This window comes from Perca fluviatilis, chromosome 1 (genome assembly GCF_010015445.1).
Source record: "Perca fluviatilis chromosome 1, GENO_Pfluv_1.0, whole genome shotgun sequence".
In the NCBI taxonomy this organism is placed as follows: Eukaryota; Metazoa; Chordata; class Actinopteri; order Perciformes; family Percidae; genus Perca; species Perca fluviatilis.
In genome coordinates, this window is record NC_053112.1 from 19548346 (window position 1) to 19554717 (window position 6372).

The 6372-nt window shown below is 40.6% G+C and overlaps 1 long non-coding RNA gene across 1 annotated transcript; it reads left to right on the forward strand.

The window, feature by feature from the left end:
* The first annotated feature begins 3 nt into the window (after positions 1-3).
* On the forward strand, positions 4-1650 carry LOC120565331. Its single transcript, XR_005640223.1, has 3 exons — positions 4-216; positions 430-712; positions 867-1650. It is a non-coding gene; the product is annotated as an uncharacterized LOC120565331 (long non-coding RNA).
* The last annotated feature ends 4722 nt before the right edge of the window (positions 1651-6372 follow it).

Here is a 6372-nt window from a genome sequence, read left to right on the forward strand (position 1 = left end):
ACGTGGACGTGGACGTGGACGTGGACGTGGACGTGGACGTGTGGACGTGGACGTAAGAACATCAAGAGCCATCATTTCCAATGAAATTAGAGCAACAATCATAGGCCATGTTCTAGTTCATGGAGTGAGTATGAGGGAAGCAGGACTACGTGTTCAACCAAACATAAGCAGGTTCTCTGTGGCCTCCATTGTCAGGACATTCAGAGAGGAGAACAGGTAACTGGACTATCATTTGTGGTCCCTCAAACTTACAGTACAGTATGTACAGTTGTGGAACGTCTCAGTAAATTACTGTAACATAGCTCTAGAAATTGGCCCTTTTCTTGCAGTGATATACTTGTATATTATTTTATGTATTGTACATATTTGGTGACATTTCAATGCATTAGGCCTGTCTGTACAATTCTAACAAGAGGTTTTATTTGCTAGAATTGAAAAACTGCAACATGCTGGTGGAAGAAGACTTATGTTCTCACAACAGCAGGAGACCATTATTGTCAATATGGTCCTTCAAAATAATCTCATTCGTCTGCGTGAAATACAACAGCGAGTTGAGGAAGACAACGTGAATTTTGAAGGAATCAACAGTGTGAGTCTCTCCACAATTGACCGTGTCCTGAAACGCAACCTGATAAGTCTCAAACAAGCCTACAGAGTACCATTTGAGAGAAATTCTGAAAGGGTAAAAGAGCTATTATATCAATATGTACAAGTAAGTAATCATGTCCAGAGATTATACAGCACTATTGAGTTACTGTACATCTTTACTGTGTTGAATGTAATGCAGCACATGTATAGAGTCATGAAGCCTGGAATGCTATGTCATTTACGTTACTTCAAAAATTTATTTTTGTTCATTTCTATAGACCGTTTCAACTGGATTCCATGGAGAGGCCTCATGAGTGCATCTTCTTGGATGAAGCTGGCTTCAATCTCACCAAGAGGAGAAGGAGAGGCCGCAACATTATTGGTCAACGTGCCATTGTAGCGTTGCAAGGGCAGCGTTGCAAGGGCAGCGTTGCAATGGGAGCGTTGCAAGGGCAGCGTGGTGGCAACATGACCATATGTGCTGCTGTCAGCAGCTACGGGGTTATTCACCACCATGTAACTCTAGGGCCTTACAACACTGCCCATCTTATAAAGTTTCTGTATGCTCTACAGGAAGCGCTACTGAGACGTGAACAGAGAGGTGATGAGCAGGCAGAGCATCCCATGTATGTGGTAATCTGGGACAATGTGAACTTTTCCAATGTGAATTCGTGAGTGGTTTGAAAATAACCCACGTTTTATAAACGTGTGCCTCCCACCATACTCTCCCTTCCTTAATCCCATTGAAGAATTTTTTTCTGCATGGAGGTGGAAGGTCTATGACAGAAATCCTTATGCACAGGAAAATCTCATTCAGTCAATGGATGCAGCATGTGACAACATTGGAGTGTAAGCGATTCAAGGTTGGATTCGGCATGCTAAAGGATTCTTTCCCCGTTGTTAAGCAAGGGACAAGATTGCCTGTGACTTCAATGAGGTCCTGTGGCCTGACCATGCCCAAAGGCATGATGCTGAGGCAGAATGACTCCAAGACATTGCTTGTTATCGATCTGCTGCATATTTTGTTTGACTACATTTGTGTGCAGGATTGTGAAAGTACTTCATAATAAATAGAATGTTTTTCCCCTGCTCTGCCATGAGTGCAGTGTTTAGCATTGATCTCTGTAGTGTGTAATGACTGCTGTGTAGTGTTTATGCATTAGCTGGGTGTGTGTGTTATCTGAAAACAGTGTTTGGTTTTGGGTAAAGATAACCTAGTTCTCAAGCAATTGTTTGATATAGCAAGACAAGTCAAAGGTTTTGACAGTGTAGCTTAAGTTTGGTGATTTGTGTTTAAGGTTTTGAGAAAGCAAGAGAAACATTCAAAAGTGTTTTAGCAATTCAGAAATACTGTAATGATTCATTCTGAGCATCCTGTTTAGAGGAAAATACAAGCACAAGCAACACACAGGTTAGATTTATGTTTTGTTTGTATCTTCAAACAGTATGTTACACTTTTACAAGACAAAGGACTATCTAAATAAGCAACTGAGGGGCAAACACGTGAACTTGTTTCGGATGCGTTTTCTGGGCTATAAACCACAATCCTGGGAAAATTTGATGCTATCAATACCTGTCTAGGGGCTTCCAGGGTCTGGGCCGTCCATGCATATATGAATGTCTACAAATAAGTGCTCGGCTGCCAGGTTACAGGTATGGTGAAAAGGCCTACCTGTCCTCGCTGCTCCGTCACCACTTTGATCCGTCACTCGATCAGCTCACTCCGTGGTCCGACACTGGTTAGCATCAATTCTCGGTTGACAGTTCATTTGTAGACCTTTAAGGACGTGGACAGTAACATTAACACAACTTAATGGGGAAAAGGGGATTGCGACCATTCTCTGCCACGACACACAGCGAAACCTCCGTCTCCCTCGAACTCACATCTCAATCTCTCGCCAGCTGCTCTCAGTCTTCTCTTGTAAACTAGCAGTGGCCTTGTGACCAGGTCAGCCCCACCTACCTAAGCCTGACAGCCATGTAGAACAGCCAATAGGAAGATGGATGCCGGGACAAAATAAACAAATGTCCAGTGCGGTGTTTAACTTTGGATTTGGCGATCCATTTATTCACAGTTCTGTACACACATCCTCACTGTAAGGTTCTACGAGTCGGAGACAAGAGTAAAGTTCTCGCATTAACCGGTTTAATAAACCACTCGAAACAGTGACAAGAAAACTTACAGATGTGTCGCAGTGTTTTCCAGAAACCAGCGCTCTCACTCCCTGGTGAAATCCAACCCCAGTAACAACAACAGAGATACATAAACAAAATATGTGCGCACAGTGCATACAGGGTTACGGCTGCCAGCGCTACTGGTTGCACTTGTAACTCAAGGTGGATAAAAGCTTGCGTGCAATTTTGCAAGATAATCAGATCAAAGACCCAACACAGTTTTCCCACATTACCTTCCTCTCAAACCAACAGGCTTTTAATTGTTTTAATGTAACTGAGCATCTCCAATGCTTCAGCCCAGCCTCTCTGTAGTGAGATATCAACTGCCAACTCTCCCCCTTTCTGAGGCCTCGCCTGGCTGTGTTAAATAACAAAAGCTGCCATCGTAGCTAAGCAAAGCAGATGCCATCCCCCTCTTGTCTTTGCATTAATTAATTGTTCCAAATGTCAGTAGCTGCTGGCGAGGGTGCAGGCGATTAAAGGCGGCCATCATGTAGCAGGTCATGATTTTGATAAGAGCAATTAGCCCACAAGCTGCTGCAGGAAATCAATGGGCAAAGGAAGAAGCTGCCTCCCAGAAATTCCCAGAAGTGAGTCTGCCAGTGCAGAGGAGGAGAGAACATCACAACAAGACTCGTCAGGTGAATCCTGAGGCGTCATCATCTCCCAGAAAGCTTTGAAAAGTAAACCTAAAAAAGTGAATAAAAGCTTGTTATGCAAAATAGGAGATGAAGTTGTCATTTTGATGGATGATTAAAGTCAGAGGTGAAAAAAAGCCAACTTTGTAAACTTTTGAAGTTTAACTCCGATGAGAGAAGCTTGTATCCCAACTTTTTTTATTTGATGAAAGCCCAGTTTTCATCCAACTCCAATCAGAAGTGCGCTTCCATTTGGTCCAAATCATCATCTAGAACTTTCGAAAGCCATTATTCAGACACATTTTTAAAAAGCCTGCAAAGCTAAATGTCAAAGTGTTTTTGATTCATTTCTATCTTTAAATAATAATTTCCAAGAAAGACTTGAGGTGTCAATAAAAGGCTTTCTCTCTCCTGTCCTTTGAATATTTACCTCCATTCTTCTGATTATGTGCGTGCTGGCAAGTTTGGGTCACATGCATGTGAGTGATGCTGAGGGCAGATAAAGCATCCTATGGTAATGAAATACTCTGCAGCTGAGCGATGGCAGTCCTCACTCCTCAGGCTTTATTAGGTTTAGCCCTCTTTAAATGTCTCTGTGGTGGCTTGGAGAAAACTTCACTTCCAGCTCTGTGGCGCACACAGCACAGACAACGTTGTGGAGCATTAACTTTACCAGTTCTCAAGGTGGTGATGGGTCGTCACTGTCTATTCGGTGAAAACCTCTCATCTCTCATAGCCATTTTCTCACAACCAGGGAAAACAGCTATGTGCTCGGATTGATGTATGGCTGAAATTTTACTGTGACATTTACAGTCTCCTACACAGAGGCTGTAATATCGACATGCTCTTTGGAACACGAGAATCTGTCAGCTATACGGTGACGTACAGGGGTAAAAAGACGATGGAAAAGATTGTATTTGTCAGTTACTGTATGTCACAGGCCCTGTGGTCATTAAGACTTTGTTAATACAGAAGTGACCAGAAAATAAAGAAAAAGGGTTCTCATAGCGGTGGAACAATCATTGTGAGACTTTGTCTTTAGGGGATTTTGTTTTGTTGACATTTTGACTTTTGTGGGTTATTTTTCTTCAGCTGACATTTGTCACATTGTGGGAAAAAGACTTTTGCCCGTTGGTTTCCATACAGTGCCATCGTAAGCATTCCTCATTAAAACCACAGAGATAGCTCAGCCTCATAACTTCATCTGTACACTTTCCACTCTGATATAAGTCACACAGAAAAAAAAGTCAGAATATCTTTATATATATCTGCCAGTTGAGCTTTTCTACTGACTGTCTGGTTCAGTAGAGACGCCAAAAACACTCACACCTCTTCATAGTTCGGTGTAGTGAAGAGTTTAGGTTGCCTGACATTTTTTGTAGTGTCCAAATGGTTAAAGCATCCCAATGTGTTGTATCTTCAAATGTGAGGAGCAGAGGCATGCAAAGACATCGGAAAACAATCCCTTCCAAAATGTAAGTATTGCTACAATTTTTTGTTTATTGTTCACTTTTGTGAAGTTTTTACACTGTATCAAATTTGAGGGAGTTATGGTGCCGGTGTTATATGACATTATTTGGTAGATTTTAAGGAAATGCATACATATATATTAGTACAATATACAGTATAGTTTTGTTAATTTATTTTTAATTGCACCAACTGACTGCTAACATATGAGGGATCCCACAGGTGGACTGGGCACAGCAAAATGCCAATTAGACATACATTTATCATTATAGCAGAGAGAGCAATACAAATGCTAATGTTTATTTTGCTTAAATTATATAATCCTAATATTGCTTTACTTTAACATGTATCACTAGAAGTTAATGTACTTTTGTCTCGGACATATATTGTTCTGAAAAAGGTTCACAGCTGTTTCTAAACTAAAAAATAAGTTTTAGAGAAGTTTCTTTGATCTGTAATCTTATAGGGTAATTATCGAGATAACAATATCGGAGATAATCAGACGGTGAACTATATTTTTTCTGTTTTGGCTAGCTTTGAAATAATATGCATATAAAGCAGCCAACATTTTTATTACATTCTCTACTCTCCAATCAGTTTTGAAAGATAAAAAGTGTGAATTCATTAAAAAAAAACATCATTCACACACGTATTCATACAAATGACCAATCATCCTGCAGCTTGTTCACGGTCATCACACTCCTGCTGCTGCTCTGTACTGTCCCACTGGCTCGATGCTTTATTTATCCACCTCCGTCTGTGTGGTTCCGCCTTTTTGTGCTATACAAAGATAACGCACTTCTGACCAAAGTCTAACAGATGAACACCAACAAGCCATAAAAGCAAATCTGGAGTGTCCAAACCAAACATATCACTATGTCATAACCAACAGCACACAAACACTGTCCTCAGTTCATTTCCATTGTCGTTGTTTAATGTTTAAAAACAGATGACAGAAAAGAGAATTCATAAAAAAAAAGACACAAGGAGAACAGAGGCTTTTAACAATCTAACTCTGCCACCCATAGACAAATCCTCCAAACCACAAGGTCATATAGGTCTTTAATTCATCATACGACCCACAGGAGCATTTTCCATCCTCATATCTAAACCAGAGAATGTATCGGTTGTTGTTAACGCATTGTCAATGTTGTGAAACCGTCGCAGTTTGGTTAGGTTTAGGTACAAAAACTACTTGGTTAAGTTTAGAAAAAGATTGTGGTTTGGGTTAAAATTGTTACATTTGTGCACTTCACATCCGGTTATGCTTGTGACGCCAAATGTGACATAGTTTTGTTGTTCCGTAGACAAAAAAACCCGTATCATTTACTTTTTTCAAACAGCAACAAGCACTCACCCGCCGTTAGCATCCCATTGACTGCCATTAATTTTGACATCACTTTGACACCGAATAACTTTACATCTGAAGCGTTTAAAGACTTTATTTGTCCATTGTTTATTTCGAAAGAAACACGACAATGTATAAAAGGCTCCATTACCTTGT